Below are 17,074 nucleotides of genomic sequence, written 5' to 3' on the forward strand. Positions count from 1 at the left end.
GACTGGAGCTCTTGAGCACCGAGCCTGCACAACCTTACCTGGTTGAATGCTCCCGGTCGCCCTGCCAGTGCAGCGTTGTGTAAATGCATAATTTAATAGATGACAACAAACACGAAGTAAACTGTACAAAACCAAATAACGACCGTGAAGCTATCCTAAGAACTGTGCTGACACAAGCAACTAACATAGACACATACAAAGCAAACTACGGTCAGGGTGTGACACTTATATGTATTCCATACCAGTGATTGGTGCTACAGTTCTCCAGTGAACAGCCCGCTGTCCTGAGTGCACCATGTTTCTTGCGCAGGCAGGTTTGGCTGCCACAGTGGCACAGAGTTAAATAACCTTTAGAACGGTGTTGTACCCGGACAGATAATATATTTAACAGATGCAAATGCAAATGCTCATAACAAAACTTTATTGAAAGTATGTTTGGTAGAAAAACTATGAAATAATAACACCGCTAAGATTAAAAGGGCTAAAGTGGTCCCTTCTGCGTGATTCCAAAGGTCAGCCCAGATTGGAGGGTCAAGGCTGGAGATGATAGCTTGGAGCTATTATTTAAAGCTGTACAGATTTAAATCAGTTGGCAGTCTGCACTGTTTGTCAGTCCACTTATATTTGGATGGATACCAATAGATTTGAGTCCCTCCACAAAAGTTTTAATGGTAGAGGATTAAAAATAGTCGCACTAAATCCACATTAAAACTGGAGAATCAGCTTTCGTCATCAAAAGGGATTTGATGCGTTTACTCTAAATCTCAGATCACAGAATATTCTGTAGAGCTATCAACAAAAAAAAACAACGCATTACAACAGAATAAGATAACATCTTCGGCAATTCTGCTGAACACGGCAGAACATAATTATAGTATGTTGAACCCGTTCCAAAGTGAACCTGGGGCTTTCCCATCGGGACCTGATATGTATTAAAATGGGCTTTCTCGTCCTACACAGTTACAAACAACAACTGCATTCAGAATATAAAGTAACAGAACAGCCTACCAGTTGTAGCCTATCCTTCTCCTTTAACTTTTAATTACATCTTTTTAACTCCATCTTCCTCCACTGATGAGATATCTCCTAACTTGACTGTAGCCTGTATGACTGTAGCCTATTGCCGCTTTGATGACTTATGATTGGCCAACGACATGCACTCTCGTGAACAGCAAAGTGCAGCAGCAGAAACTATAACATGTCTCTCTCTACTGCAGCAGTCGCATTCGGATCTGTATGGGTCCATCCGGACAAGTCGGTTAAAATGACATATATCCAAGACCCGTGACAATCATATCAGATGCGACCCAGACCCATGACATTATTCAGAATTCTGGATCCAGACCCGCTCGGGTCCCGGGTTGGGTCTCTGGTATTCGGGTACAGGTGGATCCGTGAAGACCTCTACTGTACAGTCGTGGCCAAAAGTTTTGAGAATGACACAAATATTAATTTCAACAAAGTTTGCTGCTTCAGTGTCTTTAGATATTTTTGTCAGATGCTACTATGGAATAGTGAAGTATAATTATAAGCATTTCATAAGTGTCAAAGGCTTTTATTGACAATTACATGAAGTTGATGAAAAAGAGTCAATATTTGCAGCGTTGACCCTTCTTTTTCAAGACTGCAATCCACCCTGGCATGCTGTCAATTAACTTCTGGGCCACATTCTGACTGATAGCAGCCCATTCTTGCATAATCAATGCTTGGAGTTTGTCAGAATTTGTGGGTTTTTGTTTGTCCACCCGCCTCTTGAAGATTGACCACAAGTTCTCAATGGGATTAAGGTCTGGGGAGTTTCCTGGCCATTGACCCAAAATATTGATGTTTTGTTCCCCGAGCCACTTCGTTATCACTTTTGCCTTATGGCAAGGTGCCCACCATGCTGGAAAAGGCATTGTTTGTCACCAAACTGTTCCTGGATGGTTTGGAGAAGTTGCTCTCAAAGGATGTGTTGGCAAAATTGTGAGTGAGCCCACTCCCTTGGCTGAGAAGCAACCCCATATATGAATGGTCTCAGGATGCTTTACTGTTGACATGACACAGGACTGATGGTAGCGCTCACTTTGTCTTCTCCGGACAAGCTTTTTTTCTGGATGCCCCAAACAATGGGAAAAGGGATTCATCAGAGAAAATGACTTTATCCCAGTCCTCAGCAGTCCAATCCCTGTACCTTTTGCAGGATATCAGTCTGTCCCTGATGTTTTTCCTGGAAAGAAGTGGCTTCTTTGCTGCCCTTCTTGACACCAGGCCATCCTCCAAAAGTCTTTGCCTCACTGTGCATGCTGATGCACTCACACCTGCCTGCTGCCATTCCTGAGCAAGCTCTGTACTGGTGGTGCCCCGATCCAGCAGCTGAATCAACTTTAGGAGACGGTCCTGGCACTTGCTGGACTTTCTTGGGCGTCCTGAAGCCTTTTTCACAACAATTGAACCACTCTCCTTGAAGTTCTTGATGACCGATAAATGGTTGATTTAGGTGCAATCTGACTGGCAGCAATATCCTTGCCTGTGAAGCCCTTTTTGTGCAAAGCAATGATGACGGCATGCGTTTCCTTGCAGGTAACCATGATTGACAGAGGAAGAACAATGACTCCAAGCACCACCCTCATTTTGAAGCTTCCAGTCTGTTATTCAAACTTAAATCAGCATGACAAAGTGATCTCCAGCCTTGTCCTCGTCAACACTCTCTCGTCAACACACCTGTGTTAATGAGAGAATCACTGACATTAAGTCAGCTGGTCCTTTTGTGGCAGGGCTGAAATGCAGTGGAAATGTTTTTTGGGGATTCAGTTCATTTGCATGGCAAATCTTTATAACATTCTGGAGTATATGCAAATTGCCATCATACAAACTGAGGTGAAAATTAATATTTGTGTCATTCTCAAAACTTTTGGCCACGACTGTAGACTGCAGTGGAATGAAGGTTCTGTGTATATCGTATCCTCCACCCCCGGCCCATTCTTTCCTGACAGTGGGAAAGAACTGGACATTCCACACAAGCTTCATGAAAAGGTCCTGAGCTGATAACATGGAGGTGAGCGGAGACATGTTCATTCACCATTAAACAGCCTGGAGTTCTGGCTCTGGGGTGACATTTCCCATAGGTACATATCTAGGGTCAGTACATACTGTATCTAGAGTGGGGAAAATGTGAAACTGAAACAAAGATCACCATCTAGGTGCAACTTCACCCTTCTCCGGGAGTTCTGCTAGATAAGTTGAATGCTAACTTCCGCAAATGGTTTTTACTAAATGTTTATACTTTTTTTATTTAACTAGGCAAGTCAGTTAAGAACAAATTCTTGTTTTCAATGACGGCCTAGGACCAGTGGGTTAACTGCCTGTTCAGGGGCATAATGACAGCTGGGGGTTTGAACTTGCAACCTTCCGGTTACTAGTCCAACGCTCTAACCACTAGGCTACCCTGCCCCCTCAACAATACATGACTAATTGAAAACTCAGTTAGGATTCTCCCCATCGTGATTAAAAATGGCACGATTGCATAGCAAGTAGAGCTGTTTGAGGACTAGACCGATAGTCCCAGATCTGTTCCCAGATCTGTTTGTTCTTGCTAACTCCATTGATGACATTGTTTTACATTACAGTTCCATGGGGAGTTGGCAAGAGAGCAGAAACAGACTGGCACCCAGACTAGAACTCATAGGGACATGAATCCCCCTGTGCTGACTGCTCTGAAATGGAGGGAGTGTTGGGATGGTCAGTGAGAAATGGACAGATCACTCTGGCCCAGACTTCCTTCCGCCGGGCCTTTCTGCTCCAGGCCACCTGCTGTGGCTTTCACTGAGAGGACCGCAGGCAGGCAGAAACACGCGCACGCACAAAAACGCATGCTCAAAGTCTACACACAAGCGCACGTGCACACACAAATTAGTGTGCGCACTAAGGAAACTCACTGATGAATACACACATTCAGTACAGCCAAGAGGCCATCTCAATGACACCTCTATGTGCTCTTCCTACCAAGGACAGAGAGTGAGAGTGAGGGAGCGAGGGAGAAGGAATAGGAAACAAACAAACAGACAAACTGGTTAGCTGATGGAAATCAGTCAACCTTGTTGTTCTGGGTCATGGCTACTGTTACCGAACAAGGTAACGTAGACATAAAGCTGATGCCTGACAATAATGAATGGTGCAGGTGAAATGACATAATGTACACTAAACATCAGTCAGTGACAAATAGGAACATTGATTGACACTAGGGCTGTGGTGGTTATGACATTTTGTCAGCCAGTGATTGTCATGCAAATAAACTGCCGGTCTCGCGGTAATTGACCGTTAATTAACAAACACATTTAGCATCTCCTGGCTTCCACGCATAGCTTACAAGCCACTGATGCAGACCTTTGGAACATCTACATTTTAAAAAATTATAATAAATCCATTTAATATAGCCTACACATTCGCAATAAGTCCATTCTTTATTTTAGACAGGTCTAAAGAAACATGACAAGAAGAAAATGTAGTCTATTTCAGAAGAACATACTCTGAGTTGTCCTTATGTTAGGCCCTGATATGGCTATGTCATATGGCTGTTGATGTTTAATACAATTCTAAGGCTACATGATGGGACTTTAACGATGATATGAAAAAAAGTTGCAATCTGCACACTCTTCATCAGCCTCTCACAATTTGACAAGCACTTGATAATATTCTCATCAGGACTCGAATTTCCCAGCGGCATCCCACTTGTGTGGCTGTAATGCCCCCTAAAAAAAAATCTATGCCTTTTGAGGCCAAAGTGGCCGTTGTGCCCTTGGGCTGAATATAATAGGCTAATTATAATTCCCTTCTCCCAGCTGCCGTGCTCCGAAGCACCTCTCACTCACATGGCTCTCTCAGATGTCGCCAATGCCCGTCACATGATCGGGTTCTTTTCGCAGGAATTTCAGCTAAGAAGTAGACTACAAGTGAATGAAGACGGAAACATCGGGGACGCAACCCGCTCAAGTCCCTCATCGAATTCCTAGGTGCATATTTAAGATAGAACTGTCCACATTTAGCCTACTTTTCATCAGCCAACATGATGAGTAGGCCTAACGAACAGCAAAAGCACTAGCCTATGTCAAACTACTATCCACCATAGTACATACGGAAACATCGGGGACGCAACCCGCTCAAGTCCCTCATCGAATTCCTAGGTGCATATTTAAGATAGAACTGTCCACATTTAGCCTACTTTTCATCAGCCAACATGATAGAGTGTTGATAGAATGATGATAGATAGATGATGATGATGATGATAGATGATGATAGAACTGTCCACATTTAGCCTACTTTTCATCAGCCAACATGATGAGTAGGCCTAACGAACAGCAAAAGCACTAGCCTATGTCAAACTACTATCCACCATAGTACATACGGAAACATCGGGGACGCAACCCGCTCAAGTCCCTCATCGAATTCCTAGGTGCATATTTAAGATAGAACTGTCCACATTTAGCCTACTTTTCATCAGCCAACATGATGAGTAGGCCTAACGAACAGCAAAAGCACTAGCCTATGTCAAACTACTATCCACCATAGTACATACGTAGGGAATTATAATTAGCCTATTATATTCAGCCCAAGGGCACAACGGCCACTTTGGCCTCAAAAGGCATAGATTTTTGACCTATTCTATTGGTCAACTTGTCCTCCTGTGCGAGAAATAAATATTCCAAACATACTCTGCTACAGTTGTGGGATGCAATAGATCCCAAATTAATACAACCACCCAGCATCAAAAAAACTATTTAAAATAAATGAGGCTGATCATTGAGCTTAAAAATGTCACATTCACATTATAAGCGCAGCAATGAGCACATGGCAGTAGGCTATAAGCGCGAATGTTCCAAAATGCAATCAATTAGCGGGAAAATCATCTTTCCCAAACATGAAACTCACGTGCAGCTATGTATGCCAGTTAGGCTCTACGCCGGTTATAAAGCAGGTTAATGTGCTTAATTTTAAGTTAATTGGCGAACATATACTGTGAGGTTGGATTCAGACCTCTTGACTTTTTCCACATCTTGTTAGTTACAACCTTATTCTAAAATGTATTACATTATTTTTTTTTCCCTCAATCTACACACATTACCCCATAATGACAAAGCAAAAACAAGTTTAGAAATGTTGGCATTTTTTTTTCAGACCCTTTCAAATCAAATCAAATGTTATTTGTCACATACACATGGTTAGCAGATGTTAATGCGAGTGTAGCGAAATGCTTGTGCTTCTAGTTCCGACAATGCAGTAATAATCAACAAGTAATCTAGCTAACAATTCCAAAACTACTACCTTATAGACAGACACAAGTGTAAGGGGATAAAGAATATGTACATAAAGATATATGAATGAGTGATGGTACAGAGCGGCATAGGCAAGATACAGTAGATGGTATTGAGTGCAGTATATACATATATGATATGAGTATGTAAACAAAGTGGCATAGTTAAAGTGGTTAGTGATACATGTATTACATAAAGATGCAGTAGATGATATAGAGTACAGTATATACATATGAGATGAATAATGTAGGGTATGTAAACATTATATTAGGTAGCATTGTTTAAAGTGGCTAGTGATATATTTTACATCATTTCCCATCAATTCCCATTATTAAAGTGGCTGGAGTTGAGTCAGTGTGTTGGCAGCAGCCACTCAATGTTAGTGGTGGCTGTTTAACAGTCTGATGGCCTTGAGATAGAAGCTGTTTTTCAGTCTCTCGGTCCCAGCTTTGATGCACCTGTACTGACCTCGCCTTCTGGATGATAGCCGGGTGAACAGGCAGTGGCTCGGTGGTTGTTGTCCTTGATGATCTTTATGGCCTTCCTGTGACATCGGGTGGTGTAGGTGTCCTGGAGGGCAGGAAGTTTGCCCCCAGTGATGCGTTGTGCAGACCTCACTACCCTCTGGAGAGCCTTACGGTTGTGGGCAGAGCAGTTGCCGTACCAGGCGGTGATACAGCCCGACAGGATGCTCTCGATTGTGCATCTGTAGAAGTTTGTGAGTGCTTTAGGTGACAAGCCAAATTTCTTCAGCCTCCTGAGGTTGAAGAGGCGCTGCTGCGCCTTCTTCACGATGCTGTCTGTGTGGGTGGACGAATTCAGTTGGTCTTTACTCAGTACATTGTTGAAGCACCTTTCTTAGGCAGCAATTACAGCCAAATCTTCTTGGGTATGACACTATAAGCTTGTCGCACCTGTATTTGTTTCTCCCATTCTTCCCTGCAGATCCTCTCAAGCTCTGTCAGGTTGGATGGGGAGTGTTGCTGCACAGCTATTTTCAGTTCTCTCCAGAGATATTCAATCAGGTTCAAATCCCTGACCAAGGCCCTTCTCTCCTGACTGCTCAGTTTGGCTGGGCGTCTAGCTCTAGGAAGAGTCTTGGTGATTCCAAACTTCTTCCATTTAAGAATGATTGAGGCCACTGTGTTCTTGGGGACCTTCAATGCTGCAGAAATATTTTGGTACCCTTCCCCAGATCTGTGCCTCGGCACAATCCTGTCTCGGGCCTCTACGGGCAATTCCTTCAACCTCATGGCTTGGTTTTTGCTCTGACATGCACTGTTAACTGTGGGACCTTATATAGACAGATGTGTGCCTTTGAAAATCATGTCCAATCAATTGAATTTACCACAGGTTGATCTAATTAAGTTGTAGAAACATCAAGGATCCATGGAAACAGCATGCACCTGAACTCAATTTCGAGTCTCATAGCAAAGGGTCTGAATACTTACAGTTCCAGTTAAAGGTTTGGACACACCTACTCATTCCAGTCTTTTTCTTTATTTTTACTATTTTCTACATTGTAGAATAATTGTGAAGACATCAAAACTATGAAATGACACATATGGAATCATGTAGTAACCAAAAAAGTGTTATATTTGTCCACGTAGCCACCCTTTGCCTTGATGACAGCTTTACACACTCTTGGCATTCACTCAACCAGCTACCTCTGCGGCAGTAGATAAGTTAATTAGAGTTACCAGTTAACTGCCTTGTTCGGGGGCAGAACAACATATTTTTACCTTGTCAGCTCAGGGATTTGATCTAGCAACCTTTCGGTTACTGGCCCAACGCTCTAAACACTAGGCTACCTGCCGCCCCAATCAGGCCTTCATGGTCAAATTGCTGTAAAGAAACCACTACTAAAGGACACCAATAAGAAGAAGAGACTTGCTTGGGCCAAGAAACACAAGCAATGGACATTAGACCGGTGGAAATCTGTCCTTAGATTGTTGGTTCCAACCGCTGTGTCTTTGTGAGACACAGAGTAGGTGAATGGATGATCTCAGCTTGTGTGTTTCCCACCTTGAAGCATGGAGGAGGTGTGATGGTGTTTTGCTGGTGACAGTGTGGGTGATTTATTTAGAATTCAAGGCACACTTAACCAGCATGGCTACCACAGCATTATGCAGCGATACCCCATCCCATCTGGTTTGCGTTTAGTCCCACTATAATATGTTTTTCAACAGGACAATGACCCAACACACCTCCATGCTGTGTAAGGGCTATTTGACTAAGAAGAAGGAGTGTGATGGAGTGCTGCCTCAGATGACCTGGCCTTCACAACCGACCTCAACGCAATTGAGATGGTTTGGGATGAGTTGGACCGCAGAGTGAAGGATAAGCAGCCAACAAGTGTTCAGCATATGTGGGAACTCCTTCAAGACTGTTGGAAAAGCATTCCAGGTGAAGCTGGTTGAGAGAATGCCAAGAGTGTGCAAAGCTGTCATCAAGGCAAAGGGTGGCTACTTTGAAGAATCTAAAATGTAAAGTATATTTTTATTTGTTTAACACTTTTTTGGTTACTACATGATTCCATGTGTGTTATTTCCTAGTTATGATATCTTCACTATTATTCTACAATGTAGAACATTTTTTAAATAAAGAAAAACCCTTGAATGAGTAGGTGTCCAAACTTTTGACTGGTACTGTATATAAATAAGGTATTTCTGTTTTATACGTCTAAAAACCCGTTTTCACTTTGTCATTATGGGGTATTTTGTGTAGATTGCTAAGGATATTTTTTGTTATTTAATCCATTTTAGAATAAGGCTGTAATATAACAACATTTGGAAAAGTCAACGGGTCTGAATACTTTCCCGAAGGCACTGTAGGCCTATGGGCTAGGATACAAGGTGTGCGACTATGATTTGAAAATGGCGACAAAAAAAGGTATGCGCTGTTTCTTGCCTGAATGCACAAGCTGGGCATCATTAATAAGTAATAATACATCATTCACAAGTGATAGGCTAATAGTCACCCATCAGACTATTCTTAACCTCTCTAGGGTACCTGACCAACATCCAGTGAGATTGCAGAGGGCCAAATTCAAATACAGAAATACTCATTATAAAAATTCAGAAAAGACAACTATTTTAAATAGGTTTAAAGATTAACTTCTTGTGAATCCAACCACAGTGTCAGATTTCAAAAATGCTTTACAGCGGAAGCATACCTTACAATTATTTGAGAACATAGCCCAGCAGACAAATCATTACAAACAGTAACCAGCCAAGTAGAAGAGTTACACAAGTCAGAAATAGAGATACAATTAATCACTTACCTTTGATTATCTTCATATGTTTGCACTCAAAAGACATTCATTTATTCAATAAATGTTCCTTTTGTTCGATAAAGTCTCTCTTTATATCCGAAAACCTCAGTTTTGTTTGCACGTTTTCTTCAGTAATCCACAGGCTCAAACGCAGTCACAACAGGCAGACAAAAAAATCCAAATGATATCCGTAAAGTTCATAGAAACATGTCAAACGATGTTTATATTCAATCCTCAGGTTGTTTTTAGCCTAAATAATCGCTAATATTTCAACCGGACAATAACGTCGTCCATATAAAAGGTAAACAAGAAATGCACTCTCTCGGTCGTGAGCATGAAAAAGCTCTGTGACACGGCAGGGTCCACTCATTCAGACTGCTCTTACTCCCTCATTTTTCAGAATACAAGCCTGGAACAATTAGTGGAAGGCATAGGAACTGCAATTTGAGTCCCAAGTCAATGGATACTGTAATGGCATTGAATAGAAAAATAAATCCTACTTCCTGAATGGATTTTTCTCAGGTTTTCACCTGCCAAATCAGTTCTGTTATACTCAGACATTATTTTAACAGTTTTGAAAACTTTAGTGTGTTTTCTATCCAAATCTACTAATTATATGCATTTCCTATCTTCTGGGCCTAAGTAGAAGGCCGTTTAATTTGGGCATGCTTTTCATCCAAAATTCCAAATGCTGCCCCCTACACTAGAGAAGTTAATGTAATGTTGTATTTACATATACTAAATAATATGTGTATCAGTTTTGATTTAGAATGGACCATTATCACACACCTGCCTCAGAAAAAGGGCATTCGAAAAAAATACATGTCATCTATGCACTTAAATAGAGAATGGAGGACACCTTTCCCATGGATAATTTTCATGCCTGCCAGGTAAGCTATACTCCTGCTGTAAAGCAAAGCAATGTTCTTAATATTAGGAAAGTTCATAATATAGTAGGCCTAGCCTATAGAAAGCTGACGGCATCCTCCTTTTTTTAAACAGAGGCCCTCAAATCTATTTTCTCATGCAATTGTATAGCCTATAGAAATGTTGTGCAACATGAGCTCATGGGCACTCATGAAGTGTTTGATTAGATTTTCGATGACATTTGCATGGATGTCAGAGTGATTAGAGGGACAATAGAGTACTGAGTACCAGGCAGTTAGCAAGTTTGGTAGGCTACTAATGACCATCCGCAGCATCAACACATGGGGAAGCCTAATTACCCTGACTAAGCGGTCACGTGAAATTTGACTAGCGCCATGACTCGTGACCGCATGGTCACCGTAACAGCCATAATTGACACAATAGCTTTGTTTCTATTAACTTGTCCAGGGATTTCTTGTTGCCATTTAGAATGCTTAGAAAATAGATGCCACAATTGCCTGCTAGGGTGCGTTTCCATTAAACTGTCTTGTGTCGATGGATGTCACACCCCAAAAAAACATAGTGTTGAATAAAAATGTAGTGGTTGAAGTGTTTTCCTTACCATTTCGGCAAATTTCACATTAATAAATTGCCGACTGTATGTAAGCCCTCCCACCGATCATGTCTCAGGTAGCCTACGAAAGCAAGCACGTATAGAATGCAATAATTGACTATTATTTGCGGTATTCAAATAATTCTCAAGTGCCAACGTATTGCCACGGTCCGTGCCATAGTGAAACTTGCACTCCTGTAGATCAGAAATAATTGGATGGTGAAACTTGTTCAGGCACTCTTCAGTCAGGCAGGACAATCCTTGTCCTGCAAATATTCCTGTTTTTTTGTTACATTTTATTGTGGGCATTCAGAATAAAATGTGGAGTGTAAGCTTATAGTTAAGTGCTTACATCACGGGTCCCGCTTACCTTCAAAAGTATTCGGCAATCATAATTTATTCGAAAAACAGCGTTCCCATCATCATTTGTCGCAATAAAGAAAGTTAGACAAAAAATAGATTATCCAACACCGTTGAACGGATAAAGATTGTCGATCTTTAGAAAATGTATCCTATATCTGCCTTTTCCATTACACGTCGCAATGATTTATATGGCAACAATGCTTTTATCAAATATACCTGGGTAAACGGAAACGTGCCCACTGTAACGCAAGGAGAAACATCTCTTATGTTTGAATGAATGAAGAAGGAGCGTGATGGGGGAAGTTTCTACGGCAACCAGGGGTATGGGAGTAGCCCCGCCTTCTGGACGGACAGCTGTTAGCAGCTGACACCATGGCTATAGACAGGGCTTAGAGCTTACCATGCTTTAAATCTCCAACAGATGCTGCGTCTTCCTCCGCATTCCTCCAATGCCAAGGCATGAACTGGCCATTGGAAACTGCAGTCTTACAATATCAAACAATAAATATTTTTAAAGTATGGAAGTTGGAACATCACTTTACATTGGTGACTTATTCTATCAGCATAATTACAGAATTCGGCCTTAATGTAGTCTCTTACATGGCATGCAAGACTAGGCCAAACATGAATTTTAAATGAAGAGGTAGTATACATGTTGCCATGATTATTAAGGATGCAGTATAGTGTGTGTTATGATGTTCAAAAACCACGTAGCCTACTATTAGAATTAGACCATCTCTCCACCTTTGGAGCTGTGCCAGGCTGCCAGCATCACAGAATACCTGGCTGCGTCTGCCAATACAGTAGTCAATCTTGAGTGTGTAGGAGCTATTTTAGGAGCAGGTGACCACACACCTTTCGTTTTTTTTTTATACAGTAACAGCCAGAGAAAGACTATTTAAACTATCATCACCTACTTCTCAGGATTTGCTCTGGCTGCCAATGTGTGCTGTGGTGACTTCAGTGAAATCACCACCATTACTAACCCTTCCTTAAAACACTGTAGCTGTGTTCGAATACCCATACTAGCATACTGTATACTACATAGTTAATGGGTATATACTACATACTATATACTATTAATTAATTTTAGTATATTGTAAACAAACGGTATCCTTTCAGTTGAGCGTACTCTGTCTACCGGAAGTTGATGCTGTTGCTATGCAACCTCTTGCTAGCTTGTTAGCAAAACAAATTACTAGCTCGACTTCGGGTGTGTTCATAAACTCAATATGGAGTGCCAGAGTGCGCTCTGGGCATTCGTAAATTCAGGTAGTTGTCAGATTGTCTGTTCGTAAATTCCGAGCTTTCCGCTCTCTGAACGTACAGTGGTTTTGTCAGAGCGTTCTGACCTCACAACCGCAGTCAAGCCCCCAAGCTAACTGGCTAGCTACTTCCAGACACAAATGAGAGAACACCTCACTGACCATTTTACTTGCCCTAGTAGAGCTGGTTAGGCTGTTTTTATGTTATCCAGAGCATTGGTTACTCGAACTGTGCTGCTGGCAACAATTTAATTACGCTTTTCTTGCTGACGTTTACTGACACAGGTCATATTTAATGGGTGTTGAGCATTCGTAAATTCATCAGTTATTCTGCGCTCTGCCACAGCCAGATGAGAGTGCTCTGAAATCAGACTAGATAGCCAGAGCGAATTTACAAACACACCTGAACCTCTAAACCACTTACTAAGCTATGAATGACGTGAATAATCAAGTCAATAAACTCTGGGTAATTAAATAAAATAAAGTAAATATACTGGCAAGTTTGATGTATTAGTAGCCAACTAAAGTTACAGTAGCTAGCTAACATACCCGGGTACATACTGCTGTAATGATATGCTATGCTGTTCATAAGGACAGCGTAACTAACAAATTGTCAGCCAACCTAATGTGTAAAGTAATTTATTTGAAAAGTCATTACTTTATTATATTGCTCAACCTTTTCTTAACATGTGTAAACAAATTTGTATCCACTCTCGTCGGAATGCGGCTGCATATTTCTCCGCCATTTTCTTCAAATCCGAAAACGTGAAATAGTGTCCCATTGCTTGTATACTTCGTATTTTGACGAATGTAGTATGACATCCGGGAACTTTTGGCATACTAACTATATCCATACTATGTCTAATAAGCATACCACATGCTCAATTTGTGTCACAAATAGTATGAGTATTCGAACACAGCTTGTGTTCAGTCACACCAATGTACACAACTGTAGCTTGACGTCACTTACTGACTGCATGGGAATTGAAGTAGGGATGGTAAGATTAAGCTACATCCTACGCTACTTCCTTCAGCAATAAGCTCCCTGATGTAAAGAGAAGTTCCCCCAATATCCTTGGTTCCACACTCAACAATTATCTCTATGTTATATGTAGCTATGACAGACAGACACTACCATTGGCCAGGCATCGTCAAGGGTTCAGGGTCATATTCAATAGTGTAAAACGTAGCAACTGAAAAATACAGTAGCTTATTGAAGTTCAGGTAGTCCGTCCCTATTTCAGTCAAATTTCTTTCATTGGTGTCTAATATACATACGGCCCAGCTCTCCCATCGCCCAGCTGGAACAGTTTACTAAAAGCTCATAGAAGGCAAGCCCACTCGGTGTTATTCACATGCTACACAACTCTTCAATACTTCTGTCCCAGATCCAACTGACGTTCTCGCTGTAAGGCACTGGCATGGGTGTGAAATGTCCTCATTCCCACTGACAGTGACAGTCTCTAGAGAATCAGACCCATGTCTCTCAAGTCATGACCTACTGTATGTGACTGATGTTCTCGTCCTTCTATCACAGTGGCTTCTCAATCAGTTTGGTTGTAAATCTTTTGTAAGGCATTTGTTATTACTGTGCGGTTACCATGTTGTGCCTTAGGTAACCTATATACCGGGTCATTTCTGTACTATAACATTAAATGCAACCAATATCACAGAGCAACACACAGTGAATGCTAGTGGACGTTAAGCTAATGTTGGTTCCTCCAAGAGGGTGCATCAGTGTCTTCATGAATAGGTTCTAGCCTATGGGGTCACATTTGGGGCTTTGGTAATGTCTAGGTTGCTCTGAATCCTGAGGACGACAGTAGACATAACAATGCTTAAAGGCCTTGGACCTTTCAGACATAGTATTTTATCCCTGCAACGATAGTCAGTCGGTAGTTCTCTCAATTGAACTGACATCCTCCAAACATCTGTTGGTGTATTTGGACGTTTTACAAGCTCAAGCATATGCCTCAGATATTTTTAACATAGGGTGGTATGGAGTTGGTATTCTTTTAAGAGGTAGTACTCTATCCCTTTCTACCAATTGAACCTCCGTATTTGCATTCTGGGATGACTAGTGTAGGCCTATGCCGAAATTGAATTTGAGGTAATTCATTTCTTCACTCGCATTACTGGAAATCGTGTAGGAATGGACTACGTGTAGCCTGCAGATGCACATCTTCAATTTACCAATCACATTCCGTACAGTTGCTTTGACTTAATTACCTGTTAGCAATCTTCAGGACAATCAAGACTAGGATTTGTTACATTTGAACATGGCCATGCGGTGATAAGAGTCCAGACAATGCTACATTGTTGCTTCTTCAGCTAACTGTTCCATGTGTTCGGTATTGGAGCAGTCGTCTCGAAATATCGGACACTGTCGTCTGAACTAACAGTGATTGCCATCGAGAAACGATTGTCGGGGTTTGAGAGAGGGGTGCAGGCTTTACGGAAACTCAAGCCATTGCCTACAAATACAACTTAAATTACAGGCTCAGACCAGAGATAGCCTTATTGTGAACTACACTTAGGCTTGTGAAGCGTATCTCCAAAAACGAATTTGAACTTATCACACTAAGATTGTCATGTAACTTTAATAATAGGCTATTGACCGCTATTCGTAGGGGTCAGAAAAATGATGTGCAGACAATTCCATGAAAAATCGACCATAGAGGGCTGGTAGGCCTACCATGACTATTGGATCGTCAACTTGTTATTTTTTTTAATCATGATAAACAATCTTACCTTTTAGAAATCCACGCTCTTGTGCCACATGCGCCTGTGTTTGTATTTCCAATTTATTTCTGGGTTCGACGCAAAATCAGCTAGTATTCCAACATGGAAATCACAGTCGCCCCCATCCCGACTCCCTGCAACAAATCATCAGCCTTTCTCGATCGTTTTTGTGCTCCGTGAATGAAAAAAAAACTAGGAATTTAAATCAAAGCAAGACGAATGTTGAAGAAAATAAATTATTTAAAAGGGGCTGACACAGACAGAAATTCAATGCATAAAACCCCAGCGAAATCTGTCCAGCGACATGATGACAAAAGAAGTCGTCAAAAGTAACCCAGTTCCTGTAGATACACTTCCTACCTCTAAACTTACGCCAGCCCGCATCCACCCCCACTACAACATGGCCGACCTGACTCCAGGGAATGACGCCGTAGCTGGAGATACCAACCCCACAGACCGGTGTCGAGATGGTAGGATGATCATCACAGGATGATCACCCCCCCCGGATAAAAAATATGTATAAATATTGAAAGGGAGAAGTCATTGTTTGTGTGTGGTTTCATGTGATTTGTTTATGAAATATGAATACAATTATATCTCTCCAAAACTGGTGCTATATCGCCTCCTACTGGCAGTAGCCTAATATCGGATTATCCTTATTCAAACTGCCTTTTTATACTGTTTGAGTGGGGAAGAGGTTAGTTACATATTTTGCTACAAGGGCCAAGTACCAATCTTCTCAAAATCCACCGGGCTCCCCATTGATTCTCCCTGTCTGCTCCTGTTGAGCCATTTAGGCCTAATACATTATTTTATTTTTAAATCCATGTGAACACCTGAGCTACAAAAGTAGCAGACTTTGGCAGACTATGGCAACACTTTAAATACAGTGACCTACTCCTGTAATTACAGGTTAACTGGTATTGTAATTAATTATTGCTACAATGAATTACAATGTACTTACAGCTGTAACCCTAACCTTAGCACTAACCCTAACCCTAAGTAACCCTACATACAGTTGAAGTCGGAAGTTTACATACACCTTAGCCAAAGACATTTAAACTCAGTTTTTCACAATTTCTGACATATAATCCTAGTAAAAATTCCCTGTCTTAGGTCAGTTAGGTCACCACTTTATTTTAAGAATGTGAAATGTCAGAATAATAGTAGAGAGAATGATTTATTTAAGCTTTTATTGCTCATCACATTCCCAGTGGGTCAGAAGTTCACATACACTCAAATTAGTATTTGGTAGCATTGCCTTTAAATTGTTTAACTCGGGCCTTCCACAAGCTTCCCACAATAAGTTGGGTGAATTTTTTCCCTTTCCTCCTGACAGAGCTGGTGTAACTGAGTCAGGTTTCTCAGCCTCCTTGCTCGCACACGGTTTTTCAGTTCTGCCCAAAAATGTTCTATAGGTTTGAGGTCAGGGCTTTGTGATGGCCACTCCAATACCTTGACTTTGTTGTCCTTAAGCCATTTTGCCACTACTTTGGAAGTATGCTTAGGGTCATTGTCCATTTTGAAAACCCATTTGTGACCAAGCTTTAGCTTCTTGACTGATGTCTTGAGGTGTTGCTTCAATATATCCACATAATTTTCCTGTCACATGATGCCATCTATTTTGTGAGGTGCACCAGTCCCTCCTCAGCAAAGCACC

At 41.4% G+C, this 17,074-nt stretch overlaps 1 protein-coding gene across 1 annotated transcript in view; it reads right to left on the reverse strand.

Moving 5' to 3' along the window:
- Positions 1-15,828, reverse strand: part of LOC110535621 (tyrosine-protein kinase Yes) — a 50,610-nt gene extending 34,782 nt beyond the window's left edge. Inside the window, exon 1 of the mRNA XM_021620732.2 lies at positions 15,424-15,828. The gene's annotated coding sequence lies outside the window, so the exon portion shown is untranslated. The remainder of the gene's footprint in view (positions 1-15,423) is intronic.
- Positions 15,829-17,074: the final 1,246 nt, after the last annotated feature.

This window comes from Oncorhynchus mykiss, chromosome 11 (genome assembly GCF_013265735.2).
Source record: "Oncorhynchus mykiss isolate Arlee chromosome 11, USDA_OmykA_1.1, whole genome shotgun sequence".
Lineage (NCBI taxonomy): Eukaryota > Metazoa > Chordata > Actinopteri > Salmoniformes > Salmonidae > Oncorhynchus > Oncorhynchus mykiss.